Below are 16,943 nucleotides of genomic sequence, written 5' to 3'. Positions count from 1 at the left end.
AGGGAAACTATAAGTAGTGTCGTTTAAAGGTACTTAAAAGGATTCCAGTGCTGTACTCCCCCATCTCCCACAGAGGGTATTAGTCCTTTGCCCCACCACTAGACACCAGAGATATAAAGTAAAAAATAAATAAGGCTTATGAAAAAAAAAATAAATGAATAAAGAGATTACAAAGGGGGGAGGCATCAAACCCTGAACACTTGCTACAGGAAATATCAGCATTAAACTACTGTACTAAATGATAAGTTAACATCACAAGTTTTGTATACATATTGAGGATCTCTGACACTGTTCCATGCCTGCAGTAGTTTGCAAGTTACAAGGGAGGGGACAGGTCCCTAAGTATACTCTTCAACCTTGCCGTGCAAGAAATCTATATAAAGCCAAAATTCATGATGGGACAAAGAAAGATGATTTTCAATTATCCCACTTACAAACTCAGAACATCTCTAGAATCACAGATTTTGAATTGCTGGGTATTTACTGAAATGTGAAACTGTAATTTCTGTCATTAATGACTGACAGTAATCATTTGTGATTTACCAGGATGTAAAAAAGGAAACAGTGGAAGATGTTCTGGCAATACAGGGACAGGTATGGGGATATGTAGTGTGCGGGTGTGTTTGTATGCATGTGTGTGCATCTGTGTGTGTGTGTTTCACTGTGTGCATGTATGTGGGAGAGTGACTGAGGGTGGATGCCCATGTTAACATGATGCCTCATCTGCCAGTATTAATTACTGCAGGACGTTCTGATTAACACATGATAGTTTTTTCCTTCTTACTGCACACCATTCCTTCTATCATTCAAATAAAATCATTACTGATTCTTCTCTTTTTTCTTTCATTTCTGTTTCTTTAACCATCATTTTTTCTGTTAACAAAGCAAAAACAAAAGCTGCTCTGATTTAAACCATGCCACATATCTTCTTGCACAGACATTTATAAAATTAGCCTATTATAAATATTTAATTGGTTGTCCAGATACATCCCTAACCAAATTTATAAACATTTTCTTTCTTTCTTATTTTGTTGCTAGAGGAAATGTCCTAGAAAAAAAAACTACTACTGACCTCAGCAAGCATGCCATTTTCCTTTCGCTCACTTGAAATTTCACCACGAGTTATATTCTCTTCTCAGTTTATTATTATTTTTTTTTATTTAAGTTTCCACTAGCCACAAAACAAATTCTTAGCACATTCCATCCTGACAACTTTGATACAAACATTACATTTTAAAAGATGACTTGGAAAACTGTAGACAGGAAATGCTCATACAGATTATACTTAATTCCAACAAGCAAATAATATACAAATTTCTCCCCAATTTCAGCTCTATCACACACAGGATTTAACATCAGAATAGAAGTTAGCAGTTTCTTTATTAGTCAGTACCCATAATTAATTTTCACCATTTTTTGAGGAAATGCTCGTGTTGGCTTGTTCAATAAACAGGAATCAGTCTCTTTGTTGTCATACAACACATTGCTCTGTTCTCCAGAAGGATGCTCAGATAGGATATTATATAAACTGGTTATAATTTGCTTATCAAGCCATCTTGAAAGTGTTTTCCATCTCGCAGTCGTCACGAATTTATGGCTGTATAGCTCCACCACATGTGTAACCAAGTTCACTGTTCATCACATCCAAGCCAACATGCATATGTATAGGTGGAGTTTCTTGGGGACAAAGCTAAAGGTGTTAGCTAGGCGCTATAACACATCAGTCTTGGTGGCCTTATTTCTCAGTGATTTAAAGCCCAGTAAGATGTGTGCTAAAGACTAATATGTTGCAGTATGCATGCCACAGGGAGACGGTAGAATCATATGCCTGTGGGCTTACACTAGTGTCATATTTTTTGTGCAATCACAGGTTCTACTGGTGGATGGTCCACACAGTGGGTCAACAAATGATGTTACCATGATTCCTATGGATGAGGTCTAATGCCATAGTGACACTGTCAGCAACACTCCTGGGGGGAAGTCAACACCCACATCCACAGGTACAGATGCCCCTATGGAGGTCACTGTTATGCTTGTACAGGAGGAATAAGAACTTATTCCATTTCCCCTCCTGACATGAAAACTGAACAGGCAGTGGTGGCTGTCTGTGGGAGTCTCTCTAGGAGATGGATGTGACTTATAAGACAGCAACTATAGCAGTGACCTCCACATGGGCATCTGTACCTGCTGATGTGGGTGTTCCCTTCCTCCCAGGAGTGTTGCTGACAGTGTCACTATAGCATTAAACCTCATCCATAGGAATCATGATAACATCAGCCCTTTGTTGACCCACTGTGTCGACCATCCACCAGTAGAACCTGTGATTGCACAAAACATAGGACACTAGTGTAAGCCCACAGGCATATGATTTGACTGTCTCCCTGTGGCATGCATACTGCAACATATTAGTCTTTAGCACACATCTTATTGCGTAGAATACTGCACTTGCAAACTAGAGGTTCCTGGAGGACAGAGGTACTGTTCACCAATAGTCCTTTTCTTTTCACTTTACTTCATGCTTATGTATATGCCATATTATAGTAGTATGGCCAATACGTACCTGAGGCATCACCTTTGCAGACTGGTGGTAGGTGCCAGGCCTGCACTCCCTTCCAAACCACCACCTGGTATGACAGTCTGGTTCTCCAACATATAGAGTGACACTAAAATCAACTTATCCTTTGCCAGCCACATCCATGTTGGTGGTCCACTCCCTGTAGTCATCCTATACACTATGATGCCCCAAGCCTTGTGATTTATATAAGAGAGCATATGGGAAACCCTCGTTCATATCTGTTGTATGGATCTATTATTGCCTCCAATTGCATTAGCATTCCACACTATGCTCTGCCAGATTTGGTTCTCATCTTATAGGTTCATAGGCTGGTACTAGGCTATCAGCCCTACGGCCTATACAAGCCTAGCCATAACAATTCCCTGGCTATTTCTTCCCACAATATTTACTTCCCTGGACTCCTGTCTAGCAGGGCGACTGATGTGATCCCCAGGGTAAATTTCCTATCTCCCATCCAGTCGTCAAGGTTCCTTTTGAAGAAGGCCAAGGAGGCGCTCTGCTTGACATGTATGAGCAGTCTATTCCAGAGTATGAAGAGTCTCAAGGTCAGGAACCTATCCCTCCAGCATGTTTTGTTCATTGTGATGACACAGTTTAGGTCCCTGGAGTGTGTGGCTCTGATGGATTGGGATTTCTTTAAGTGTAGCATGTCCAACAGCTCTGGGTTTGACATGGCATTGTATGTTAAGCAGAGATCACCTCTGAGTAGACGGTATGTGACAGAGTATAGCTGGAGTTTTTTTAGTCGGACAGCATGGGGCATCTGCTTTAGGCCTGTGATTCTTTTAGTGAGGTGTTTCTGAGGCCTTTCCAGTTGTTGCAGATGTCTTGTGAGGTACATACCAAACAGGGCGTTGTACTCTATTGATGGATCTAATGAGGGATGAGTACAGTGGGACAATGACCTCCTTTTTTCCTGGATGAAAAGCCCTTAGTGATGTGGTGTGCCACAAAGAAGGATTTCCTGACTGTTGTGGCGATGTGGTTATCGAAGGTGAGACCACTGTCCACCTGTGTTCCTAAGTCTCTTATGACACTTTCAGTGTTTAGCATACTGCCACCTATGTGGTAATTCATGGGTACATGTTTTTTCCTAAAGGGGATAACTATACACTTCTTGGCATTGAGCTTGAACCCATGGCTCTGGCACCAAGCATCTGTTTCTGCAAGGCCCTTTTGTAGAATATCCACATCATTTGGGGATTCAATAATGGCTCTCAGTTTGCAGTCATCTGCGAACTTTGTTAGCCAGAGTCCCTCAGTGTTGGCCTGTACTTCAGAGATGTAGATGCCAAACAAGAGCGGTCCCAGGACTGAACCCTGAGGTACTCCACTTGTCACTTGTCTGGAGCTAGATTTGGAGTCGGCTACTTTTACAGTGTGTGTTCTGTCAGTAAGCCAGTTAGAAACCCATCGAGTGACGTAGGGATTTATGCCCAGCTTAATAAGTTTATCTATTATCTTGCTTGTCTGTCCTACCTTTGACCAGAAAGCATGTGACTTTAATGTGGAAGACTTGCTGCACATCATTTTCCTTCCTTGAGAACTTCACCGGGCTTTGCTTCTCCTGGGTGGTTGTACCTATAACTGTACATATACTTGCAGAAAAACGTGATTGATCAGGTATATGTGCTCAACTGTAGCATGTGTGCATTACTGATTATGGTCTCCTCCCACTGTATCCATGTGGATATCACATGCAAGGCTTATTTTGCTCCCCAGCTGTGGCACAACAGATACCATTACCACAGTAAGTGGTTCTCCAGTTCTGCTTTCGGGATATCTTCTTTTGAGAGTCTCCATCTCCTTCATGCATTATCCTGGGTTCACTCTGAGTTCTATGGTTTCATCCCACATTACAAACACATGTAGTAAGGTAGATCAGGGACTCTAAATTGCCCATAAGGATGAGTACATGTGTGTGTGTGTGTGATACAGGAGGAGGACCTGGGAACCTACTTCCATTTCCCATGTTGACATGAAAACTGAACAGGTAGTGGTGGCTGTCTGTGAGGGTCTCTCTAGGAGTTGGATGTGACTTATAAGAGAGCAAGCAATGCAATCACACTCTAAACCTGCAGGTATACAGTTTTATTGCATTACCCCACTCTACATATGCCGCAATATTTAATGAAGTATACTATGACCAGTGCATCTTCTCACCAGGCATATATAACACTGCCATGTCACTGTGTTGCCTCCTTGCATATGACATGTGTGGGTATCTAGGTGCCTATGCAACTACACATTGTCACATGCATGAGTGCCTATGTGTGTGCACTGAGTTGCTATCACTTTGTGTGCCATATGCCATATCTCAGATGGAATACTCATTATGTTGCATACACTCCTGCATATGTCTCAGTTACAAAACCAACTACACACTTACTCTCTGTCAATCTCCCTGACAGGAATGCCAAACATTCTAAGGGTTAAACAGTTACATTATCAATGCAGTTCTCCTTCTTTCTCTGTCTAATATGCATTCATAGTAATTTCAATAAATTTCATTCTTGTGTTTTAAAATGGTCTTACAGAAGATTTCTGCATGTGCTTTACATCACTCTAACATGGATTACTTAGCATAGTAGGAATGTTGATGAGGCATGGTAGTGCTAATGTCTGTGAGTCACTATCTGTATGCACTACAGTCATGATATGTGATCACTGACAAACAGGACAGAGAGCAAGTGTACCACCATGCTGTGGTGCAGTCTTATGCTGTGTGCCACATGACTCAGTAACCTGTATCTGTGTACACTGGTCTGCCATATTCTCCTCAAGTAGAACTATTGAGTGGCTATGGCTGTAACCTCCCATGAGAACTGTAGAGCTTCATTGTGTGCCAGGCAGAGGATGCGTTTCCTGCTAAGTCTAAAATGGCTGATGCCTGATTCAGTCTGGCATAGCATATGAGGAAACAGTGCAGGCATTTCTATGATGACCTATGGATATCCTACCCTGCCCAGGCTGCTCTACTTCAGCAGTAAAAGGCAGAAGTTCAGAAGATGTAGATGGAGATGTACTGTAAGTTTTTTGTCTATTTATCTCCCACTGTGTTATGTATTACCCATCTTTACCTAACAGTATTTCTGTTGTTTTACAGCTGCTGAGGAGTGTTATTTAAATATAGTTGACTGCCATAGAATGCAGGAGTGCCTCTCCAGGCACTGGACTGTGTATGTGAATATGTTGTATTGCCTTCCAGTGTGTAGCTGTAAAGCTGTCCATGCCATAAATGTGTCCTGTAATTTTCCTCCCACTGTGTCTCCCATATGCAGGTACTGTGGAGGCAGAAGAGGCAATGTGAACATATTCACCTCATTTTCTAGCTACTGTGGATATCACTAGGCTACTTGAGGCTTCTGTGCCTGTTGCTCAGGGAGGGCAAAGGTTTTACTGCTGGAGGTGACCAGGGGAGTTTGAGATACCTTCAGTTTTTTTCATCTCATGGGTAGAAGGCTCTTCCTCTGAAGGTGTACAGGGAATGTGACCTGTTGTTACATGCTGGCAGTTGAGGAAGGGTAGGGATAGCTGTGGGACATAAGCAGCTAGATGTCAATATCAGCAACAAGGAATGCATTCTTGAGTAATTTAGTGAGTTGCTACCAGGCCTCCAGAGGAGCAAACAGCCCAAGACATCAGCCATTAAGATGTGTGATGCCTAAAGTCATTGCCTTCTAGACCAGTCTGGCAACTTACCAGGCCAGTAGCCTCTTCCCCTTCCCACTCACAGTTATATCCTTCTTTTGAGTGTCATTTTCTATATCTTACTCACAGGTCAGCCCTCTCTATCATCACTTGTCTACCCTGTTTATATCCATCCACTCTCAGACCCACCTTTTGTGTATATATCACCTTTTTATATCTGGTTCTGTGTTCCCTGATTGCTACACTTCACTCTCCATCTGTCCTCCTTCTATTCATTCCTTAAGCCATAGGACCCGTCCACTGGCACTGAGCTATCCTCTTTCTTTTTTGACTTAATCTCAGAAGTCAGTAACAAGTGTGCTTATGGATGGTAGTTACCATCCTAAGATTTCCAATCTCAGTGTATTATTTTTTGCAGGAATGGAGACGTTTCTGATGGACTGTGAACTTTAAAGATCCTCAGTATCACTACTGGAAATAGATGTCTAAAAGCACTTGAAGTTTACTTATTTATTAAGTGGGAAACTTAAACTGTATCATGAAAACAAAAGCAGAAGAAAAGAAAATAAATCTCCTACATTATCATCTAAAGATCCTGCTGATGAAAAAAATAAAACAGTGAAAGAATAAGGACATAAACCTTGAGACAGATTCTTCTGTATCAAAAACTTATGTACTGATGTTATTACCTTCAGAATTATGTCAACCTATTTTGAAAGTGAACACCCTTCACCAGTCCCAGCTGCTATAAAAGAATTCATATTGAAACAGTGGGAACTAATGAAGGTGTGTCCTCTGAAGATATCACAGTAACACAGTCAAAGGTTCCCAAACTTTCACTGGTTTAGTGGTTAATGATACAGAAGTCATGCAGAAGAATAGATTAAGCTGGTAGCAGTACAACATTCATATCCACCAGTACCTCATACTTTCCTTGATTCTTTCAGCAAAACCCTTCCCAGTTTTTTTCTAAAGCTTCAAGCACCTTGTTGTCTGCATTAATGTATGAAAAACAGGACCTTTAACATTCTAAAGAAAAAGCGGATGAATATTATAAAATAATAGTATACTCACAACTTTTGTAGACTACTAATGATGGGAATGTAATGTTTTCTGATTCATCAGGTTTATCCACTGAAGATATAATATTTTTGGAAACAGTCAACAAGAGGAAGGAGTAGTAAAGATAAGAACAGAAAAAGATTTATTCATCAAAGCAATAAGTATTTCTTATCAAATCAGCTTTAGTCTTCTTCGGTATACATCTCTTTCCTTAGATGAAGGATTTTATCGATGAATTTAAGGTACTTACATACACAGGTCTACACTCCTAGGTGGCCTAATAATTTGTATAGAGTATAAGAAGATCGCTCAGAGCTATACAAGACACATAAAACTGATTTTAGGTCTGTTGCAAATCCTGCTAAAAGGATCTTGTTATCAAATACTTTGCCATCATTCAAGGAAGTAAGAGTTTTGGGTATACATGGGAATAAGGTTCATACCTCTTCAACCCTCTCAATAAAAACATTAAACTATCAACATCTTATAAACTCTTAGCAACTTGCAGTTCTGTGCCAGATGGAAGAGCTCATAGTTTAGTTCCTAGAATATTAATGTTTGTTTATTGGCATTTGTTTACCAGGAAAGTCCAACTGGGCATAGATGGCCATTTTCAGTGGAGGCTCAGTGAGAAAAGCTCCAAGGTATCACATTTACTGCAGTCAATATTTAAAATAACAAATATTATAATAATGCACTTTGAGTGAATGCATAGCGTAATAATCAGTATAACAATAATTTGCATACATGTTCACAAACATTAACATATAGCCATTGTATTGACAATTTACATATAGAAGAGGGGTGTATAAAACAGGTAGGAGTAATTTAAGAAATAAAATGGAATGATATATTACAAGGGAAAAAAGTTTAATTGTTACTAAAGAAGTAGAGATGGAATAGTAATTTGGTTGTGCTAATCAGCAGTAGGTATAGTAGTTTAAGAAGTACAATAAAATGAGGTATTAGAAGAGGAAAAACAGGTTAAGTGAATGTTTTAAAAGGATGTATAAGAAAGGTGATAAAAGGTGTTAAGAAAGCTACATCAAGAAAGGTGATAAAAGGTGTTAAGAGAGCTATGTCAAGAAAGGTGATAAAAGGTGTTAAGAAAGCTACATCAAGAAAGGTGATAAAAGGTGTTAAGAGAGCTATGTCAAGAAAGGTGATAAAAGGTGTTAAGAGAGCTGTCTCAGATAAGAAGCAATGGCAGAGAGGAAATCTTTTAATAATGTTTGAGAAGATGAAGGTGTGAGATAGACCTGACCAATACAGGAATTTTGTTCCAAGGTCTAGCTACACTATTGGAATAAAAACTGGCCCCAGGAGCTGTTTGTGGTTTGTATATGCTAAGCAGTTGTTTATCATTTGACCAAAGGAGATGGTTTGGAAGATAGTACTGGAGCATGGTGCCAATTGCTGGGCAGGCAGATAGGGTATTAATGATTTTATGGGTTAAGATGAGCTATGTATAAAATAGGTGATGACACTCCAGCCAGTTAAGAGTTTTTAGTGCTAAGCAGTGGTGTTTCCGCTAAGTACTGTTGCAAGCAAATTTGGCGACTTTGTTGTGACATTGTTCAGGTTTAAATTATAGGCTGATCACGATATGGTGTCCATATAGGAGAGAGTGTAGGAGATAATTGGTAGCTAGAATTACCTTGGTAGAGTTTGTAAGGAATTTATTTACTCTGTGTAAGGCACCTAGTTTTTGATGTTTTTTTTTTATTCTGTTGTGGATTTGTAAATTGAATTTAAGATCGTTGTTGATAGTCATGTCAAGTAGTATGTATGAGGGTGTAACTTCAATCATGGTATTGTTTGAGGAAGAAATTTTAAAGTTTTTTTAATGGAAATGGAATTTTGGAAAAAAGAGAACTAATTTATTTTTTTGGGGGGATTTAGTAACAGATGATTACCCTGTAGTCAACTTTAAACAGAGTCAAAGGTTTCTTGAGTAATTCTTTGACGATATATTATGAGCAAATCCTTTTAAGAAAAACTGACAATGGTCAGGAAAAATGTCATTATAGTGTTTTTGATGGTAGTTAAAAGTCAGCAGGTTCTGCTGTGGTATAGAGATACCATACCTTAATAACACCTCAAGTTAATTTATGGATGTTAAACTATGCCCCTTGGGTGCTCCCTTGAATGTGAACAGCTTATTTGGAGAAAAGGCTTATTATAAATCAAAACAAAATGAAAGGCAGAAAGAAAGAAAAGGAAAGAAGGAAATAATGACTGAAAGAAGAGAAAGAAAAACAAAATTAAGTTAAAGAGAGATCAAGTTGATATGCAATATTTTCTTTTTAGATTTGAGAAATCACAAAGCAGGCTGGTGTTACAAGAAACAAGGATAAAATGTATTCTTAAGCGCTTTCGTCACAGATTACATTTGACTTCTTCAGAAAAAACAGAGTGCCTTCACCCCACTCCTTAAATGCTCATTACAAACACATATCTAACCAATTTGTAAAAAACACCATAGGCATTTAAAGATACAGACTCCCTGTTTGCTCCACAATTATACGTGCAACATAGAAACAAACTAACTATAAAACATGATTCAACATGTACTTTAAACTTATTATTTGACAAAAAAATCATAAAGTGAACAATTGAATAAAAAATAAACAATTAGATGAAAAAATCAACAATTAGATAAAAAAATCAGCGTTTAAACCTCAAAAAGCTGATTATTGAAACCATTTCATTCAATCCTGGAAAAATATTGGTGTTAATCCTTAATTGCCATAACAGTTCTTTGTATTCAAGCCAGTAATCCATAGGACCACCTCTCTCATCCACAGTCAGCTGTTCAAGAACTCTGAATTTACAATTGTGACCTGGGTGGGTATTGACGTGCTTGGCCAGTGAATTTTTTAGGTTCATAGGTGCACAATTTTATTCTACCATATATCGAAAACCAACCTATTCAAACTCCCTTCTTCATTTTGAGAGTGAGCATCCTGTACATCAGAAATGCTCCCTGGTTAAGGGGCAGGGAGTGAAGTTGGCTCGCATGACTAGCAGGATCGATGATTTTTATGCAGAAAGGGAAGTTTTACTGAATATGTTGGTACAAAGAGGTTATCCTGAGCAATTTGTGTTACCTCTTCTTGATGAAGTGACTAGGAAGAGACTTGAGGGACATTTTTACCCCTTACTAGGGATTGACATCTCCAGACTGTGTGCTCCTTTGGAGAGCAGGATTTCATCCTCTGGTTGTTTTCACCATGGTTTTATATTAACTTACACCCCTCAGTTCCCACTGATTTGGGACATTGTCTACAAGAACTGGTTTATTTTGGCAAGAGACAATGGCATAAGAGGGAGAGTAGGGGAAGCCCCTGTGGTAGTGTACAGAAAGGACACCAGTGTTAAAAATATCTTAGAGAGGAGGAAAGGTGTCAATACAGCTGGAGCATTAGGGAGAATGTCCAAATGCAAGCAGTGTACTCACTGCAAGTATATTTTGGAAGGTGACAGTGTTTTTCTTAACAGATATGGATGAGTGAAATTTCAGTACAAGTACAACTGTAGCAGTAAGAATGTCATATATGCTGGTATTTGTCAAAAGTGTGCCTGTTTTTATATAGGCAAGACCAAAAATGCCTTTCGTACACGTATTTACCAGCATTTATATGACATTAGGAAAATGAACCTAAAAAATTCACTGGCCAAGCATGTCAATACCCACCCAGGTCACAATTTTAAATTCACAGTTCTTGAACAGCTGACTGGATGAGAGAGGAGGTCCTATGGATTACTGGCTTGAATACAAAGAACTGTTATGGCAATTAAGGGTTAACACCAATATTTTTCCAGGATTGAATGAAATGGTTTCAATAACCAGCTTTTTGAGGTTAAAAGCTGATTTTTTTTAATCTTATTGTTGATTTTTTCATCTAATTGTTGATTTTTTTATTCAATTGTTCACTTTATAATTTTTTGTCAATATACTAAGTTTAAAGTACATGTTGAATCATGTTTTATAGTTAGTTTGTTTTTATCTTGCATGTATAATTGTGGAGAAAATAGGGAGTCTGTATCTTTAAATGCCTATGGTGTTTTTTACAAATTGGTTAGGAATGTGTTTTGTTTGTAATGAGTATTTAAGGAGTGGGGTGGAGGCACTCTGTTTTTTCTGAAGAAGTCAACTGTAATCTGTGACAAAAGCGCTTAAGAATAAATTTTATCCTTGTTTCTTGTAACACCAGCCTGCTTTGTTATTTCTCAGTTTGTGTTACTTGGTTGGCTTTTTAGATTTGAACAAGTTTGATGTAAATTTATTTCTCAGACGTAGACAAGACTGCAAACTAGACAGTTCTGTTTTCCAAAATATGTTCTGAAAATATCAAAACAAGAAACAAAGCATGAGTCAAGGCACCTTCAGATAAACACATCTTTTTATTTAGAAGGGATGAGATTTCAAAGCATGTTCAAGGTACCTCACCACTCTAGAAATGAGAATTCTCCTTTTTTCCAGGTAGGTCAAAACTTTACAAATTTTGCAACTGTTTGTAATGCACATGTAAAAGACAAATGAGTGCAGAACTAGTCTCTCTGTGTTTGTTTTAAACATCTTAACTAACTCCACCAAAAATACGGGCATGGAAAACAAAAATAATTAACTGTATTTTTTTGTCCACAATAAACAAGCATGTAGATATAAATTAAACAGGATGACCCCAAATCAACAAGAACACAATCCAAAAGGGTCTAAGTGCACCACTGGTCTCCCACTGTAAACCAAACTTTGTTAGTCTATACTGAAGTAGTATCTTTAAGCATCAGCTTTCAATACAGAAATTTAATGGTCATTAACAAGTTGGCTTGTCTTACCCCCATCTGCATCTCTACAGGAACAGTGGACTTCCTTATGCATAGGGTCAGACCTTGTGTAAGTAGTGTGCATCTTCTATATGACGTCTGCAACAATGATCACCTGAGGAGGCTCCTTGAACTGATAACCTATCCAAAGTGACGCATCACTGCATAAGTTTAAACTACTAGTAAGCCAATGGGGGAGAGTGTAGTAGATAATTGGCTCTAAAGTACCCATCTATTGCTCTTCAAAGCACAGATTTCCACACTGCTTTCCAAACCAGTCTTTAAACTCTGGAAAGGGAAGAGACATTGTGAAGATAACATCTTTTAGATTGTACCTGTAGAATATTGGACCAGCTTAAAAAAATGTCCAGTCCAATCATATCTTGAAATAAATGAGTAACGCAAAAGCTCCTTCTTTACATGACTCTGGAATGTCAATCACAACTGAAGGTATTGTTACCTTGCCACTCTCTTTATAGCCTTTGGCTTTTGTTAGTTCAATATGTTGTATGAAGGATTTTGCAGCAGCTTAGAAGATATCACTCCAAAGCATTAGTCTCATAGTCACTAATTCCTACCTTCAAATTGCTTTCTTCTCTATTACAATCTTAGAAGATCTGCATAAATAATCCCATAGACCCAATCTGTTCTTCTGTCCCGTAAACCTGTAGTTCATATCCATTGCCTTTTTCTCCAATCTGCTTGTGTCCAAACCTTGTTCTCCTGTCCCAACTCAAATAACCAGGCTTGCACCAGAGATTCCATCTTCAGTGAAATGGGCAGAGATTCAGACCAGAATGTATAAATACACAGATGATTTTGTTTTTAGAATACTAAAGAATTTTGTTAAAGATATATTTATAGGCTAGATATCATGGTTAGCTATTTCTAGAACTTTTGCCAAAGGGTACAGAAGTGGAATCTGGTCTGTAGTTGCATTAAGAAATGGCTATACAGTCAAGTAAATATTGATTTACAAGTTGACATACAGGGACTGCCTTTTTTATTTATTTGTTCATTCATGCATTCAATCATTTGTTCACTCCTGTAGTTATTTGTTCATTTATCTAGCTACTTATTTATTTAATTGTTAGTGTGCTCCATCATATGCTAAATGTTCTCAGGAGGTAAGTTGGTTCATGAGAAGGACAGTGGGGACAGAAACCTGATATACATTATTAATTATCATGATCAAGTGGTTTTACATTTTTTTTATTACAGTTCAACAGCAGAATGGAAGAAAATTAGTCCAACAATAATAAATAGCCATTAACTTTTATCAAACTATGTACATAAAATGATACTAAACTACGTACAAGTGGAAGAGTAGTCTATTTATTTGCAACTGATGTTCTGAGCTATCAACAAATAAAAAATAAATAACATAATAGTAAATACGTGAGTCAATCATTTTCTGCAAAGAACTATAAAACTAGCACCAGAAGTATCACTGTTCACTGATTCATTGCAAAAAGAAAAAAAAGATTGAATCAAGGCTATCTAATATTAACTTTGCATTATGACTAATATCCTTGCAGAGTCCCTTCCATGAAAGTCAATTTGTATTCTTCCATCACAGAACAATAAACATTCTTGTGATGACTAAGAAATAAGGAAATGCTTAGTTGCCAGGGATATTATTTAGATTGCAGTGTCAACCAGTTCAGTACAATAATGGAATATGTCAATCATGCTATATATTTAAACAATGAACCTGCATTGAACTATATAGAATATAAATATGGGCATGCCCAAAATGTATGAAAGTTCTCCACCATAGATTTAAACAAGTGTCACACTGGTCAGTAGTGAATAACCCAAAGCAACACTTTTTGCAGGTGACAACAGCCATCATACAATAATTTTACCTGTTATTCTAGTAGGGATATGAAGCACTAAAGAACCTTTAATGAAAAAAAAAAAGTAGTGTTGAAAGATGAGGAGTAGTGTCTTCATCTGAGAATTTGCCAGTACTAGATAGTATCACTTCTAAAGCTGTCTCCTCCTCAGACTGAACTAGCCTTGAGTATATTTTAGAAGTTAGTTTTGACTAAAATAGATTTGATGGAGTTAATTTGCTTCAGTGAGCCAATAAGATCTCATATGGAAGGGAGTGGCAACTTCAATGCCATACTGAGTTTCAAAGACAAGGTAACATGTACGAGCTGGAATTATCTCCATCGATTTGAAAGCAAAAGGTTCTATCGATTTCAAAGGTAGTCACATGCTGCTAGATTAATGCCATTATAGTATTTCTGTAGCAATTGAGTAAATTTAATAACTCCCCTATACTGCTATTCTTTCCAGCTTGCTGACTGGCGTCCTGTCTGAAACAATGGGTTCCTCCAAACTGGGAGTTTTGACCAACCTCGACACAGGGTTATCACAAACCTTGCACAAAAGTAAAATGGCTTTATGAGTAGTGTCTATACAATGTTAGCTTTGCAGTCTAGTTGATATTTTTCCATGCCAAAGCATTCTGAATGGAAACATGGCTTCCAGGATTTGAGCCTCAACACTGGCCCATAGTGCAGCGGTTAAGTGTGACACCTTGATGAAGTTTTGCAAAGCAGCAGCATATTTGTTGATATTTGGAAGGCCTGGTCCCCCTTTAGCCAATCAAGAAAATAGTAGCATGGAAAAGACTTTGTACCTACCTGAATTCTGAATAAAAATGAACACTAATTTCTGAATTTTGGATAGCCATGGGTTTGACATGCAGATTGGAATGTGCCCTAGATCATAAAATAACTTGGGTAAAATATAATTTTAATGCATTTATCCTGCCAAGTAGAGAAATGTGCAATTTGTCACAGGAATGAACAGCTACAGACAGTTCTGACCATATTCCTTACAGATTAGCTGAAATGGTAGCTTAATTTTATATAATGTAATTTATTTTCTCAAGGATTTTTGTGCTTTAATACACTATTTATAGGGCAATTAGTTACTCCCCTCTTTAAGTTTGCAAGCTGTCACATTTATGGGCATACGTTCAGTTTGAGATACATTAATTTTAAGATCAGCTAAAACATGGAATACTGAAAAATATCCTTTAAAATGTAAATGTTAGCTTCAGGAGATGTAGAAATGATTAAACAATAATCAGCAAACGTCATATTCTCGTGTCCAAACAACCAACCATTGAAGCTTAGGGTGATCAACTAACTTCCTCACTAAACAGCCTGTAACCAGTAGGAAGAGAAAATGAGAAAGAAGACAGTCCTGCCTTGTTTCTATTCCTAGCCTAAGTGGGGTAGAAACTGCATTCCCTGTTAATACTGCAGCTATGGGTCTATAATGCAAGACTTTAATAGCAGAGATCAAAGGGAAGTGGAAAGTCAAAGGCATTTATTACCTCCCAGAAATATTGCCATATCACTGTGTCAAAAGTCTTTTCAAAATCTATAGGTGTTGCTGCAGAAGGGTAAGGGGTATTATGTTCATTCTGTATCAATAATATCAAAGATCTGGTATTGTCTGCATTTGATCTTCCCTTTACAATACCAGCTTGAAATTCATGTATCAGAGAAGGTAATAGGGGATAAATTCTGCTAACCGTTTTCCCATATTACTTGGCTTTTGTGTTAAAAAGGGCAATCAATCAGTAACTTTCTATTCTATTTTTGTTGGGTTCTCCCTGGCTGACGAATTTCTACTATCCTAGATATTTGGTTATAAGGGGGAGTAGTCCCATTAACAAAAATGCTGATGAACAACAATGTTAATGGTTACTTAGTTGCAGTCGAGTAACATGATATATTTTAGATGTTATGCCATAATGATCTACACAGTGGTGTAGTTCGGATAGCTACTTTGACCTCCTCCACTGTTATACATGCAAATAATCTATCCTTACTCTTTAGTTGTACTTGGGGTAATTGATGACTAATAAATTTATTAAGGGTAGAGTGGTAAGACTGAGGATTATTCTGATTAGATAAAGTAAATAACTATGAATAATGACTTCTGCAGTGGTCTCAGGAGGGGATATAAAAGAACCTCTTACCCTTAAAAGAGGAAATAGGCATTTGCTCTCAGTGATATTTATGCTGATAGGCCAACAAGTGGGTCCTACAGGTCCTGTTTTAGATTGCTTAATATGCAACATGGGATGTTATCTGGTCCCATTGAAGCAGTATTTTTGGCTTTGGAGAATGCAGATATGACCTGATCTCTAGAGATACTAGGCAGAGGACTTGTATCAGGTATGGAGTATGGCTGGTAGAGACAGGAGGTTGAAGTTTGCACCAAATCTGTCAGTTAGCAGGATGGCAATTTCCTCGGTATACTATGAGTGGTACTATCTACTACCAGTTAGACACCTAGCTGGGCATTCCCTTTTAGGTTTTGGACATAGTTAAAGAATGCCTTATGATTATTCTTAGCTAGGGATGCTATTATAGCTTCATAATTAGCCATAGAGGACTTTATAAGAGTTCCGATTTCCTTGTTCAAGCTCTTCGGGGAATTCTTCCTCTGCTGAGTCAGTTCCCTCTTGTCCTTAGACATCAGTTTCTTCCTTTTGTCATATAAACTTTTTATACTTGAAGTCTACCAGTGTGGCTTGTTTTTTCAGGAGGACCTGGTTTTAATCTGGTCAGGTACAGCCAAGGCTATACAGTTATTTAAGTGTTTATATAGGGCATCTGTGTACACCTTTGAATAGCAGTCATTGTTGCCTGTGACTGCAGGGGGTATAAACATGTTTATACCATCACTTAGTAGGCTGTAGTTTCCTTTGGAAAAGTTTTTTAGTTTTTTGCTCCTGTGGTGGTGACAAGTTCAGCAGGTACTTTGAATGAGACTAATTTATGGTATGACC

This window comes from Protopterus annectens, chromosome 10.part0 (genome assembly GCF_019279795.1).
Source record: "Protopterus annectens isolate FY-2018-M chromosome 10.part0, PAN1.0, whole genome shotgun sequence".
NCBI lineage: Eukaryota > Metazoa > Chordata > Ceratodontiformes > Protopteridae > Protopterus > Protopterus annectens.
Note: the sequence above shows the minus strand (reverse complement) of the source record.